General features: G+C 41.3%; 1 long non-coding RNA gene across 1 annotated transcript; it reads left to right on the top strand.

Annotated features, from left to right (window-relative positions):
- Positions 1 to 1452: 1452 nt before the first annotated feature.
- LOC131840350 (uncharacterized) lies at positions 1453 to 14811 on the top strand. Its single transcript, XR_009357320.1, has 3 exons — positions 1453 to 1676; positions 2906 to 3042; positions 12720 to 14811. It is a non-coding gene; the product is annotated as an uncharacterized LOC131840350 (long non-coding RNA).
- Positions 14812 to 16038: the final 1227 nt, after the last annotated feature.

Below are 16038 nucleotides of genomic sequence, written 5' to 3'. Positions count from 1 at the left end.
TTTAATGAGCACTCACAGCATTATGTGGTAACCTTAGGGAGAGAGGCATTTGGGCAAGGGCTAGGGCTTCATGAGTCAGCAATTTGGAATGTGGGTTTTATGATTCATGTAGTAAAACCTATTCTCTGAGGTGACATTCTCTGTAAGGCAGGCATCCGTTTACTGTGTTGTTTGTAGAGTCAGACGCTAACCTCCAGCTCCAGAACAAGGAATGCGACATGGAACCAGTGAGCCTGACTAAATGAGTTAGAATTCCAGGTTACTAATGGAACAGCCTAGCTCAACGAGCTGAAGTACAAAAGAATTTATGATAAGAATGTAAGTGTATCTCATGGAAACCAAGAAAAAGAATAAGTCAGAAGAATTGGACCCAAAAGGACTCTGGTTTCTTTCTTCTACCTTTTTGCCTCTGAGCTGTTTTAATGTTTTCTATTTTCTACCTTTGGTGAATCAGCCATTTCTCCTGGCAAACGAGAAAGTTTGTCTTTTTAGTGGTTAAATTTTTTATTTTAGGGCTGCCTGGGTGGCTCAATGGGTTAAGCCTCTGCCTTCAGCTCAGGTCATGATCTCAGGGTCCTGGGATTGAGTCCTGCATCGGGTTCTCTGCTCAGCGGGAAGCCTGCTTCCCCCTCTTTCTCTCTGCCTAGTTATGATCTCTGTCTGTCAAATAAATAAAAATAATAAAATCTTTTTTATTTTTTTATTTATTTATTTTTTTAATTTATCAGAGAGAGAGAGGGGGAGAGAGTGAGCACAGGCAGACAGAATGGCAGGCAGAGGCAGAGGGAGAAGCAGGCTCCCTGCTGAGCAAGGAGCCCGATGTGGGACTCGATCCCAGGACGCTGGGATCATGACCTGAGCCGAAGGCAGCTGCTTAACCAACTGAGCCACCCAGGCGTCCCAATAAAATCTTTTTTAAAAATTTTATTTTAAAAAGTACCATACAGACTGACTTTTTTCTTTTTGAATTTTGCAAGTTTCAGTACACGTATAAATTTGTGTAAGAATGAGCACAATCAGAACACAAGCATCTTCCTAGCCTTCGCAACTGCCTTGTGCTCTTGCTTTGTAGCCATGCCCTACCTCCACCCGCAAGAAGCCCCGGCAACCTCCATCACTGTAGTTTGTCTTTTTGAGAACATTGTATAAATAGAATCCTACAGTATGCAACTTTCTGGGCCTGGCTTCCCTCCATCGGCATGATGTCTTTGAGATGAACTTGAGTGAATGTGCTCATCAGTAGTGTCTTCCTTTTTATAGCTGTACAGCATTCTATCGCATGGATGTACCAGGACTTGTTTATCCATCCATCTATTGAAGAACAAGATAAAAGTCTCAACACTTACCTCTTTAGCTGCCTGGAAAAGATTAGCTGATGTTCGTGGTTTCAAGTCCAGAAACCCCTGTGAGGCACTCGGAGGCCCGGCACCGGTTAGATTGCCATTTCTGGAGACAGGAGCCAGCGTGGGGGTAAGATGTTAGGATCGGCCGGCCAGCTGCTGGGGTCTGTGCTCTGCCTCCCTGGGGCATCATCATCTCTGGCCAGGAGTAGGACAGTCACCATGGAAGCCCTGGGAATGGAGGGAGAAGAGTGAGTGGTAGAGAAATAAGACATTCCTAACTTGTTCTCCCACGAGCTTGTTCTTCGCCATGTTCCTGATACATCGGTCTAAAAGGTATGGTTCCCCAGCCTTAATTCATAAGCTTTCAGAGGGAGTCACAAACTCCATGTGGTGGGAACGACTATGTCCCTTCATCGTCTGGGTGGTGACAGACAGGTAGAGATTCCCCACGGGTGCACGGCTCAGCCCATTCAGCTTCTTGGCACCGGCTCTCCTCTCTCAGCACCGTGACTTGTTGGATGTCCTTAGCAATGGTAAGGATTCAAACGGAAGATGAAAGGAAAAGAGTTTGAGCCCAACCTGAGGCAGACGTTTTGCTTGCGAGTCAGGTTCTCATCTCTCATTTGTCTTTGCTGTCTTTGAAAGATAAAAGGTTTCTTATTCTTTCCCATTTACGGCATCTTTCTAACCAGTGTTGAACGGCCTTCAAAATAACATTTATTCTAGCCGGTGCACAATATGGCTGTTGTGATCAGCTATGGGCTGAAGCCCGCTGCCACTCAGCCTTGTCTGTCACCTCATATCACATGAGTCCAACAGAGCTGCCTCCGCTTAAATCCCTAAAGCCAAGGAAATGAAAAGAAAAAGCCAAAGAGTAGTGGCTCTCACTCTCAGAGGTGCCTTGGCCTTTGTTCCTGAGGAGGGAGAGAGATAAGGAAGAGGGACCTCAGGTGGAAATGCTCAGGACCTCCTACCCCTTCAATCAGAGCAATGCTCCTGTGATCTCTGCTATATACAAGGCCTCTGTGTAGATTTTCTGAGAAGAAAGGATTCTAATGCTGGAAAAAAAAATGTGACAACCACTCCCCAGCCAAACACAGAGACACCGAGAGTCCTACCACGTGTGCGTGCCAGCAGTCTTATTCCGGTTTCATCTGTTTTGCTTTTCTCTTGAGGACGTTTCTTATTTGGAAGTTAATTCTCCAGGAGCTACCTAGTACATAATCTAGTTATTGCTTTTTAGTGGATTCAGGAAGATTTCTTTTCTTTCTTTTTTTAGTTTTTTACAAGTTATTGGTATAATCAATGTTTTCTGTAGAAAATGATAAAATTTATAAAAAGAAAAAAAAAAGGTGACTAACAATAATCCTTCAGTTCCACCACCTGGAGACAGCTGCTTTTACCGCCCATTCCAACAACAAATCCTATCATTGTGCCTTTAATGCATTTGGAAAATCTTTCCCTTTATGCCATTTCTACTGTCACCATTCGAGTTCAGTTCTTTAACCAGTCTCTTAATCTCTGAAGAACAGGAACCCAATTTATCGCTCTTTTGGTTAAAGCCTTTCAGCGGCCTCCATGGACAAGCGGAACACTCTTCTTATGAGCTGCTTGCTCAGTTCCTGAGGGAACTGCACCACATTTTGCTCTGAGGGCCTCATGTCAGTCCCCAAGGACGACTCCTGCAGAGTACGTCTGAGTAAGTACTTCAGGTGTCTAGTACTGTGGGCACACACCGCTGGGCTTCAGTGCTGAACCAGATGATTTCCTCTCTTGTTACGTCATTGAGAATGTGACAGAGGAGAGATTAGGTGCATGGAATCATGTTGCCATCTTGCCTCCTTAAGAAAAAACTCGTTCTCACTCAACAGTCAGCTGTGCCTTTTTATGTAGTGCCAAATGCATCCCTAAGACATGGTAATGAAGGTCAGAATAAACAGATTTGGCCGTGGATCACCAGAGAGAGCTGCATTCAACATTGACAAAGCAACATGGTCACTCTCTTTGGCCTCAACCACATGATCTGTAGCTCTTGTATGCATGCAAATTCAATGCCATTGTCTAAGTGGGGACTGCGAAGCTGGAGATCAATGGGAAGTATGCCTCCACCTTATAATATCAAATGGGGATGATGCTGGTGCTAAATAGTTTTAGGGGTCCACTAGTGTCTTTAGGGCTCCACTGGTGTCTTTACTACCTTATAGAAAGCTGGGGCTCACCTCAGGGATAGACTCCAAAGGGCTATCATCTCTGCCCCTTCTGCTGATGCTGCCATGACAACATCGGCATTGTGGGAGGATGGTAACCATATTCATGCTATTACTGCCATATAGAAAGCTTTAGCTACCTCCTTTGGAAAATTATCATGATGGCTGGGATACTGCCTGGGACACCATCTTTACATCCATGGGCCCTGCCAAGGCTGTGGGAAGGACCTCACTATGTTGAACAGGAAACACTGGCGTGACCGTGATCTTTCAAGTTCCTACCCCTTGACTGTCATGGATCTGACCTGACCTCTGCAGAAAGCTGCAAAATATGACAACATTAAGAAAGTGCTAAAGCAAGTGTCAGAGGGGTGTTCCAGGTAACAATGAAGTTTTATAGCGATGCTTACTCTTCCACCTCTGGTGTTGGGTCTGTAATTGCCCTCACAACTGCCTTATAAGCTTATTTTCTAATATAATGGTGAATTTGGTTATAGCATCTCTGTGATAGACTCACAGCCCAGATGACCTCTATATAATAAGCACCCTGGACCATCAGCCATAGCAGCAGCATAAGAGTGGACTTTAGTGAAGGGTTTTACTGGCTGCTATGGACTGAATTATGTCCCTCCCACCCCCAGATTCATACACTGAAGCTTTAACCCCAACGTGGTGGTATTTGGAGATGGGGCCTTTGGAGGTGGTTAGGGTCAGATGAGGTCATAAGGGTGGGGCTCCCATGATGGGATCAGTGTCCTTCTAAGAAGACACAAAGGAGAAGGCCACTGTTTATAAGCCAGGAAGAGAGCTCTCACTAGAAACCAACCAAGATGACATCTTGATCTTGGGCTTCCAGCCTCCAGAACGATAAAAAATAAATAAAAAAATAAATAAATAAATAAATAAATAAATAAATTTCTATTGTTTAAGCCATCTAGTCTATGGTATTTTGTTTTGGTAGCCCAAAGTGACAAAGACACTGGCCCAGCTCTATTCCTTAATCACTGAGAATCTCTCCTCCTTGAAATATTTCCATCCCAAGTCTCCTGAAGAAGAGGAAGGGCTTATAGAGACCTCACTTGTCCGGATCATCAGTCACATTAATCAAGTCTATACACTGTCTCCTCACAAAGAAAAAAAAAAAAGTTCAACAAAGCAAGCTAAGACAAAACAAAACAAAGGCAAGAAAGAAACAAAACAAAGTACCTCCGAAAAGTTCTAATCAGAAAACAGAATACAAATAAGAAAAAAGAAAAAGAAAGAATCGTAGATGGTTAGGAGCATAAATACCCTGGCTGAAGTCTCTTACTTGGGAGCAAATGAGATTTTCTGGGCAGTTAGTGCTATGACTTGGGACCCTCAATGGAAGACTTCTGTGATAATTAATTAAAGAACCAGAAGTCATACCTGAAGCTTCTTCTTTTTCTGACAATGTATACTGGCAACTCCTGCTCCTCTAAGTTCATGGTTCTAAACTGCCTCACAAGGAACAGATAAACACTTTAGCAAGTAACTTGTCTTGGGACCAACCTTCCCTCACACGTCACACATCACTCTGCTCTTATATGAATATGTAACCACCTTAACATTTGTGTAGCATGATTTTCACATGCATTACATAATTTCAATTCCTAAATTCTAGTGCAAAGTAGCCACATCTCAGGAATCTCCAGTCTTGAGTCTCTAATCTCAATATTTTTAATAATTTGAATTTAAATGCTGAAGTGGGTCATCTTTGAGCATCCTATGTTCTCTTCCTGTGTTAAAAGACTCCATTCTCCCCTCTACTGACCTGAGGTGTTTATTTGACAAAATGCTCAGTATGAGAACAGTGGGTTGATAAATATTTGTTGTGTGAATAAGTGAATGAATAAACACATGAATATTTCTATATTTATTTTATTTTATTTTTACAGAGAGCAAGAGAGCAGGCACACATCCATGTGCAGGGGCATGGTAGAGGCAGAGGGAGAGAGAGAGAGGAGAGAGAGAGAGAGCATGCACATATCTTAAGCAGACTCCATGCCCAATTTGGAGGCTGAGACAAAGCTTGGTCTCAGGATCCTGAGATCATGACCTAAGTCGAAGTCAAGAGTCAGACACCTAACTGACTGAGCCACCTGGGTGCCCCCAGATAATTCCACCTTTAAAGTAATAGCGTAATGCATTTTCCTTTCTCTCTGTGACTTCTCAGTTAATTCTCCCTTAGTTTTATCCCCTTTGTCTATATCTCCACCATACCCCACTGGTCTGTGTTGAAATCACAGCAAGCAATGAATTGCCCACTGATGCTAGTATTTTCCCTCTTTAGCATTCACACTCAAGCTTTTCCCTCTGTCTGGAATGCCCTTCTCTCCCAAACCCTTTGTCTGCCAATGAACTCCACTTATCCATCACTGCCCAGTCTAAATACTGTGTCTAACCTATGGATTTCTCACTCACCCTCCCATTCAGTATTAAGTGCTTGCCTCCACTACACTTTATAGATGCTTCTACTGTAGAATGTACAACCCTGAATTATTACTTCTTTTATGGATGTTTATCTTGTTCCTAGACTAGTGAATCCCAACTCAGACGACATGACAAAATCTCCTGGAGAACTTTTATTGAATCAGAATCTCCGGGATGGAGCCTGGAGACTTTTATTTTTATTTAATAAGGACCTGAGTTGCAATTGTTTGCAACCCTTTGGGCTGGCTTTAAGACATCTTTGCTTAGGCTATATGGTCTTAAATAAAGAAATGTATTTTACTCAGCTTTATCTCCTAGGCTTAGCATAGTGTTGGTCTACAGGAGTCATTCAATACATGTTTATTGACCCAAAATGAGTTGATTGTGATTTTCTGCCTGCAGCTCTCACATTCCTGAATTTAACAGAGGGGAAAGATGTAAAGGGGGAGAAATTGCTGATAGTGAAATTTCCAGCAGCTATTCAGAAGATAATTTGAGAGCAAAGCAGTCTTCTTAATGATTGTCTATAAGACAATAAGGACTCATAAATAAGGTCCTTATATAAATGAGGGAGTCTCTTCCCAGCGCCTAAACTTAGCAGAAGCTCACCCTGACTTTGGTTACAGATTGTATGAACTAGCTAGGGGAATCATCTCCATCGTGATGTGCACGTCAGCTTTCTCTCTCTCTCTCTCTTTTTTTTTTTTTTGGTTACCATATAGATCTCACCCAGTGTTAAATTGATCACCAGAGGGCAAGATGGCTTATTGTTGCTGATTAGGTTATAAAAAGCAGTAAGACATCAGAAAGTGAGTTCTGTCTTGCCATACTTCAAAGAATTTAAACTAAGAGCTTTCAATAGTTCTTTGCTGCCTTCTTTGTTCAAGAGCAGCTATGTTTCAAGACCAATAGCAGAGAATTTATTGCTCTAATAAAACGAAACAATAAAAAACAGCTGGAGAGTATTGGCAATTCCTAAGATCCACTTATCAGAATAGCTTAAAAGCACTTCGAGAATATTAGTATTAGGACCTCAAATAACCATCAAATCTTCATATCTACTCAGATTATTTAATTGCTTCTTTGGACAAAATATTGAATTTTTGCTTCATCACACATTGTAAATATTATCAAGTTCCTTAAAGGAAGAGTATACGTCTCATTTCCATTTCTATCTGTCTTACAGCTTTGCCCAATGCAGCTGACCAACAGATGGTGAACTTGCTAAATAATATCCTTTGCTTTTATTTTTCATTTTATTGTTTTAATTTTAAAGGTAATGTAAACTTCTAAAAAAAATCCTCAAATGTCTAGAAATATATCAAGTAAAAATTTTAAGTCCATAAACAAAGAGAGAAGTCTGGAGCAACCCCTGGGGTGTCATTTTAAAAAGGATTTTGTAGTCATGAGACTTTTGCCATGATTAACATGCCGTTCCCAGCTATGTTATATATTAGCTACCAGTCCAAAACAAATAAAATGAACAAACAATCCCCCCAACCCCCTTTAGCTTAGAAGGAGATATACAACGTTTTTCTACCATAGATTCTTCCCTTCAGAAGTTGGTCCTTCTCTACTATTGTTCGACATCTGACTTTTGGGAAAGGTTCAAGTCTCACCTTCAATACTGACTGATCAATTTGAACATTACGTGGTTGGAGGAATGTAAATAGGAAATCCAGGAACGGGGAGCTGAAGTCAGTGTGAGGCTGGGGTAGGCAACTCCTACCTGTACAGATTACACCCTCACTCTGATTCTCCCCTTTCTGCAGAATTTGTGCTCTACCCTTTCCAAAACCGACTCCCACCATTTGTACCTTGTATGTTTGATGCTTTCTCCATCTATATGCTGGAATACATACTGCAGAGCTATTCGTTTTTGTTGTTGTTGTGTGTTTGTTTCATTCCATTTTGAGCCATCTCCTTAAAACAGAGCTATGATTCTGGAGCCAGCTGGACCTAGAGTCTCTGTTCTAACTTTGTGATTTGGGCCATGTTACATAACTTTTCTGGGTCTTACCGATTATATAATGATGGCAATACCTACCTCATGAAGTTGTCATGATGGTTATTAAATGAGATAAGGTGCTTGTAAAAGGCTCTGCTTAGCATAGAACCAGTGCTCAGTAAATCATAGCAACAATGACTTGTGGTCTCGGCATTGCCTGCCACGTCTGGTACCAATCCACTGAGCTGTGTGATCGGCAAGTCTATATACACGGTGGGCACATCGTGACATGTATTGAATGCAGGCTGGCAGCTTGAGTTGCTGGCCAGGTTAACGTGCATCCCTGATCCAGAGACTTCCTTGTCAGGCTATGTTTGGAGATATAGCTGTTTTCTGACTTCAGCCCCTCTTTGAGAGTCAGGCAGAACATTTCGGCTTCTCAAGCTTTTTGGCTTGTGTTTTCCATATTAAACTGATCCCTTCAGAACGGAAGGTAATGGTGGAGTGGTGCTGTCATTTAATACAAAGTTGATTATGCTACCATCGATTTCCGACATGGGTGGGATCGCCTCCCAATCAGAAGCTATTGTCCCCCACAAGCCCCGATTGAATGTGCACCTGCACGCTTCTCATGGGCTGCATCTCGAGCCCGAGAGACTTCAAAGCTGTGGGTGAGGGCACGGTCGGGGGGCCTAATGCCAGTCAGCTTGGAGGCATTCACTACTATGTACTGAAGCATCTCTCTGCGTCAAAGGAAGGTGCCACTCAAAAAACCGCTCCTTGTTGTGATTCAGGGCACCATGAATAGTTGGTGATTGCATTCTCCTGGAGGTTCTCACTGGGTGGTTTCAGTCAGACACAGAAGATGAGAAACACACAAGAAGAGGAAGGCACAGGAGTTCAGTTCTACAGTAATGTAGAACTTAGGCATGCCCATTGTAGGGGGACCTTCTGCATCTACTTCTAATGGCTAAAGATAAAGTGACTTTTTAACCTGGTGAAATCCATACTATGATGAAATTGTACTCTGCACCTTTGGGTTCTTCCTTTACACCTTTTTTGGGGGGGGAAGAGTGGGAGTTGCTGAAAATACATCTGGCATATTTGGTTTCATTGCCCAAGTTATGGCTCTTGGAACAATACTGAGACTGAGATAGATGAGTAGCAAGGGGCTGAGTAGTAAGAAAGGAGAGCTCAGGGAAGGAGTGCACTGGTCAGTGGTTCTCAGATGTGAGTGGTCATAAGAATAATTAAGAAAGTATATTACAGGGGTGCCTGGGTGGCTCAGTGGGTTAATCCTCTGCCTTCGGCTTGCCTCTTTGCCTGCTTGTGATCTCTCTCTCTCTCTCTCTCTGTCAAATAAATAAATAAAATCTTAAAAAAAAAAAAAAAAAGAAAGAAAGAAAGAAAGAAAGCAAGCATAGTACAAGGGTACATTCATCCATCTCACCCAGACCTGTTATCAAAATTGTTTGGGGCAGGGGAATGATCCCTGAAAATCTGAGTTTTAAATATAAATAACAACACTGAGGATAATAGAACCATTCAATTCTTACATAGTCTTTACTGTGTGGCAAGCATTGTCCAAAGTGTTCATATTCATAAACTCACTTACCATTCACAATGATCTTGTGAATAGGGTACATTGTTCTCATTCCCAGTAGCAGATTGAGGAAACAGAAAGCAAGTCACCAGTTTAAGGTCACATAGCTTATAAATGGACCCAGCTGGGCAAGGCGAGGACTCAGGTGAGTTCTGGGTACAACACTGAAGCACTCGCTGTCGGGCTCATGCAAGTGCCTCTCAGGAAGCGCTGGGCTCCTTTGAATTTTGTGCCCTGGGAAACTCACTGGCTTCACTGGAGTTTTCGCATTGTAGCTGGGATTGAACCTAAGGAGTCTCTCTTTAGAGCACAGACTCCAAACGCCACAGGGAAGGATCTAGCAACAGAAATGTCTCCCCCTTGACCTCCACGTGACAGCCAAGGATCTCCCTTCAGGAGAAGGGAAACTGGTGGACAGTTTCCAAAGCTGCATTTCAGTATCTGTCATTGCTTTCGTGACAAGGCTATATTTTCCCATGGCTGCAGGCTAATTTTTCCTGGACCACTCCTGCCCAAGAATAGAAATGAAGCTCTTTCTGTTTTCTGCTCCCTCTTTCTTCCTCCACATTGGTTCCAACAATAAGTAAATTAAATCATTCCTGCATGGCTAATTTTATCTTGGTGTCTACTTGAGAATCTGGACTGACATACATCTCTGTCTCTTCTCCAACAATGGGTTTGAAATGTTTTTGACTGAGACCCACAGTAAGGAAAAAATGTTTCATCTTGTCACTCTGTGAGTGTGTGTGTGTGTGTGTGTCCATATACAACATGTATATATGGAAAAAAGCTTCAAAATCAATACTTAACTTTCCCACATGCAATGTGAGATTCTATTCTGTATCATTTTTTTTTTTTTTAAAGAAAATTCTGGTTACAACATACACAATTGCATTCAAGACCAAACACATACCAGAAATACCATTTATGTTCACCCACTGGTAGCATTTGCTGTGATCACATGGTAATAGCAGGAGCATTTGATTACCAATGCAGGAGGCTTCTTGCCTTGTATTGACCTTCCCAGTGGTCTGTTTCTTATATTTTCCTGTGAAATGTAGTCTTGCTTTATAAAATATATACTATGACCTCAGGAAATGGATACTAAATCAAAAGATTTATATATTTGTTCCAATGTCAGGAGCACCAGGAAGTCAGGGTCCTCTTTCCAAAATACCTTAGATTTGATCAATTTAAGGTCATGATCCACAAAATGTGTGTATGTGTGTGTATTTGCTTATTTAATAAAAACACATTTCTTATGTCCCCACAAATACCAGTTTCTTAATTGTTCATTTGATACTTGCTAGGGATGATTATTGGCAATCTGAGATAGGTTCCTGAGATTAAGAAATATTTACTAGACAGTGAATTAAAATTAAGAAATTTTATCCATTTAATTTTTGTTGAATTAGGCACAAGCTGATTTTTTAAAAAATGTAGCTCAAGAAATGTCTTCCACAGCATGCTTTGAGAGGCACAGATTCATATATTGTACACTGTGTTCCTAGCCCATGTGGTCCACCTGCACATTCTGCTCATGCATTTTAAAGACATCTCAGTGCTATTTGGTTTAATTCTATTTTGAGATAGCCACCCTAGAGAAATAACCAGAGTTACAGAAAATGATTTATGTATAAGGGTGGTCATTATGGCATTATTTATAATAGTGTAAAATAGGGACCAACATTAATTTCCAACAGAGATGGTTAAATAAACCACGATATATCCGTAAGAATATGTGAGAAAGCACCACTGGCTGGTATTTTGGTGATGCTCGTAGTTGAGTAACTGGCACTCTCTCTAGAGCAGAAGTCTCCAGTTTGTCAAGTTCTCCACTCTTCCCTACTGGGTAAGACCCACTTTACTACTTCCTGCCTGACATTGGTAGGTATTGAGGTTTTGATCCTTGGCTAACATGATACTGTCCAAATTCTTTTGTATGAACAATGGCCCCCCCAAAAGATGTTCATGTTCTAATCTCTGGGATATTCATTTTGTTTGTTTGTTTGTTTGTTTGTTTGTTTTGAAAGGGAGAGAGAGTGAGAGCTGAAATCAAGAGTCCAGTGCTCAAGTGACTGAGCTGCCCAGGAGCTCCATTCTCTGGGATGTTGGAATATGTTAATTTACATGGCAAGAGAGACTTTGGAGATGTAATTAAGGGGTGGGCTCTGTGTAATCACAGTCCTTGTAAAATAGGCAGAAGAATCAGAGTCAGAGATGTAGACAGAAGCAGAGACTGGAGTGATGCACTTTGTAGATTGAGGGAGAGGCCATGGATTAAGGATTAAATGGCCTCTAAAAGTTGGAAAAAGCAAGGAAACAGATTCTCTTCTAGAATCTCCAGGAGGAACACAGCTCTGCTGACACATTGATTTTAGCTTGTAAGACCCATTCCAGACTTCCAACTTCCAGAAGGGTAACATAACAAATGTGTGATATTTCAAGCCACTAAGTTTGTGCTAATTTGTTAGAGCAGCAATAGGAAATTAATGCACATAGCATTCAAGTTTGTTCAGTGCCTGATTTCAACCCTATCCTTAATTCTCATATCCTTCTTCTCTGCTTTATTCTCTATACAGCAGAGAATCTCTCCATACCAAACTACCCCAGGACACCACGATTTCACTCCTCCATATCTTTGTGTCCTTCTTTGTATTTAAAATCTCTTTCTCTCCTTTCTGTAAAGCTTCTAGAAGAGGCAAGGGAGAAGCCTTCCTTAATATTACTAATTAGTAAAGGCATTTCTACCATCTATAGTATAAACAAGCTGGGGTTGATGGAAGACCCCAAGGACCATTCATTAAGTTTCTTACTAGAGAAAGTAGAGCTTTTAGGCCCAATTATATACCTTAATTTGGAAGGATGAGAGCTGGAGGTGAAAGCATATTGTGGAGCAGAATGGGAGTTCTTGGCTTGGAAGTACTTGTGGCATTGTAGAAGAACCACCCCGGGAAGCCCATAGGGTGCAAAGTGTAAAGACAAGCATGAGCATGGCAAATGGAAAGATGGCCTGTGGTGGGGCTTCCCAGAGACATAGCTTCCTTGTGCCTTTCTGTGCCTCCTAAGTTTTCTTATGTAGCATGTCATGCATTTGTCACTGAAACACAATGTTAACATAAAAGAGAGTTGGGGTTGTAATCAGCCTGTTTCTGCTTTACCTACAGAACTGCCAGGATCAACAGGACATGCCTATCTGCAATGGAACGGACAGAATTGCCCCACCTTACGGCACTTATGCCTACATATAACCAAGAAGACAGGGAGCACCTTCCTCCACCTGCCTGTGTGAATGGGCTCTTCTAGGGCTCTGAGCACCACTCAGGCAGAGTCTTGGCTGGCCTCACTGCCAAGTATGTTGAGCTAATTTGTTTTCCAAGATCAACAATGCCACCAGTATGACCTGTTAATGTTGCCGAGACCCCTGTAACAATTCGTCAGTCTTTAGGTATGGTAGAGACTACACACGCCTAGGGAGGATGCAAATCAAGCTTTGCAATCAGTTCCCAGTGTTCTGCCAGAATGGCCTCTATTGCTGCAGGGAGACATTTTCATTTTCCGATCAGATGTTCATTCACGACCCCAGACAGCTTCGTCTTTCGATGCCATCTGAAGCTCTCTACCCATTCTATCTCCAACAATTCCTGTAACCCTTGAGTATGGCCCATCCCAGCACAACAGAGCTCTCCTTGCAAGCCTCAGGTCTTCTGCGGCACCTCTTTCCACAGCAGTGCATTGGGGAGGCAGGTGGCTGTCAGAGTTCTTACTGCTGTCACCACTCCTCTGCTCAGTTTGTGTGCCAGGGGTGGCCTAACAGCCACAACTGGAGAGATTTTAAGATGCCAGCTCCTAGCTTTACTAGTCCACCTACTGAGTCTCTGAGGGACTAGGGGATGGTCTTACAACGTTATCCTGTTTGGTGTTTCAACAGTCTTTCAATTGGCTGCTATGGACCTATGTTTCAGGATTTCCTCACCATAATTAGTCCTCGACATACATTTAGGCTGTTGTTTGGAATTATGGACTCGAAATGGAAAGATTCTGTTTAAGGATAGGTGGAGATGTGGGGGCAGAGGGGAATTCATCATTATAGGTGCCTCAAAAATCATCCCTTGTTTTGCAGAGGTAAAGCAGCATGGGTTTTCTGACACCCACATAGAGCTTTCTAATCAAGACACAGACAGTGGAGGAAAGAGGTCACATTTTCCTCCATTTATTTATTTATTTATTATGTCGCCAACTGGTTTGTTCTATTTCTGATCACAAAGCTTGTGTGGGCTGCCCCATCCAATTCTAGTCCTCTAAGACATTTGTGACAGATTGATTTTCAATTGTAGTTGATGAAATTTTGCCCCCCCCACCTCGCCGCACCGCACCCCCTGCCCCGTGTCCTCACAGGCAAGGACTGTGAGGACTGTGTGGAAAGCAGAAACAGGACTGCATTTGGACCGTATCACACTAAATGAAACTCGTAGATGTTACTTTCAAAAGGCTGTTTTGTTCCCTTTGATTTTCCTCCCATCATTTGTCTATTTAGATAAGCCCACTTTATGGATTGTAGAAAAAAGCCAAGGGGAAGTGGTTATTATGATGGAGAATGAGGAGCTTCATTCAGTACTTATCTTTTTTTTTTTTTTTTTAAGAAAAAAAAAGTAATTTGAATGGGAAGCCCAGAAGCATTTAGCTTTTACATTTATGTGCTTGCTGGATTTTGGTGCCAATTTTTCTTTCCTTTGGATGAGAGATAGGTAATTTGTAGTCCATTGTGCATTTATAATGCCGTGCCTGATGTCTCATTAGCAAACAAAACAATAAATTGCATGACATATCAGTTAATGACATATCCTTCCCATGGTATATGATAATTTTTGAATACTGAGAACTTGTTTTAAAATTTGAAGTGTTTTCTTTTGAAATCTATCTTCCAGTCTATTTCTCTATTCCCCTTCATCCTGATCTCTGAAATAAAAATCTGCACTTGCTGCCACATTCCCACACCCTAGTCAGTCCTCCACTGGATTCTGGACCACCATTACCCCAAGCTAGCTCATCTCAGAGGTCACTACTGAATTCCGAATGGCCAAGTTCAAGTTCCAAAATTTTCAGCCCTTGGCTCACCTGATTGTAACATCTGATTTCACATCCAATTTCATAGGGAAAATATATGTAAACCAGTTTGAACTTGCTCAACTTCCTATTCTAAAATTAAGCCCTTCTTTCTCAAAGTTCCATTCTTGATACCATTGCCTTCTCTAGAATGTTATTTTTTTTTTTTTTTTAAAGATTTTATTTATTTATTTGACAGATAGAGATCACAAGTAGGCAGAGAGGCAGGCAGAGAGAGGAGGGGAGGAAGCAGGCTCCCTCAGGGAGCCTGATGCGGGGCTCGATCCCAGGACCCCGAGGTCATGACCTGAGCCGAAGGCAGAGGCTTTAACCCACTGAGCCACCCAGGCACCCCTCTAGAATGTTATTCAATCAACAGTTCCTCTCTCGTATATCAGAGTTCCTCCATCTACTGGCTCTTTCTAAATCAACCTATGAACACAGTCAAGTGCATCTCATCACACACACACACACACACACACACACATTCATCCTTGATTCTGTATACTCCTTCAATTATTAGACCATGTGACTTCTTTTTTAATATATCATTTATATAATTATCTTTCTCTTTTTTTATTGTGTTATGATCTTGAAAGACCAATTGGTTGACATAAACAGTTTCCACTTGCAAAATCTCCAAATTTTCACCTATTATTTTCTCTTGAAAGTTTCAAATGATTATTTTTGTATCTAATATGATTATTATCTTCTTTCTCTCATATGATTCTTGGAGCTTTTTTTAAATTCAATTTTACTAATGTTTTATTTGACATTTTGCATGTCACAACAATTTACCTTTATGTTTTCTTCTACGAGTTTTATAGTCTCAGCTTCTACACTCAGGTGTTGGGTTTTCAATTTATTCTTAAGTCGAAGTTGGAAATTTATATTTTCCTAGGTAGTGATTCTGAAAGTATTGTTCCCAGACCAGTAGCATCAGCACCTCCAGGAAATTTTTAGAATGTAATGTGTCAGACCTCAACCCCAGACCACTGAATGAGAAACTCTGGGAGGTAGGCCCAATAATCTGTGTTTAACAATTATCACCTTCAAGTTTAAGAATTATTCTAGAAGTGCATCCTTTTCATAAATACTTTTAAGTTAATTGGTATAAGGCATTACTTGTTCTTTTTTTGCTAATAGTCTCTGACTATGAAATTACATCTCTCTCATTATTAATATTATTAGTTTCCTTCTCTCTTTCTTGATGTTGATCGTATTTGCCAAAAGTTTGAATATATTATTGTTTGAAAGAACCACACTTTATTTTATTGATAATCTTTTCTGTTTTTAAATTTTGATTTAATTAATATTTGCTTTTATTTTCACTGGTCCCTTTACTCTGTTTTATTCTGTGGTTCTTTAATTTCTTGAGTT

The sequence above is a fragment of the Mustela lutreola genome, chromosome 9 (assembly GCF_030435805.1).
Source record: "Mustela lutreola isolate mMusLut2 chromosome 9, mMusLut2.pri, whole genome shotgun sequence".
NCBI classification, from domain to species: domain Eukaryota; kingdom Metazoa; phylum Chordata; class Mammalia; order Carnivora; family Mustelidae; genus Mustela; species Mustela lutreola.
The sequence above is the reverse complement of the archived record's forward strand: the minus strand, read 5'-3'. Positions and strand labels throughout refer to the sequence as shown.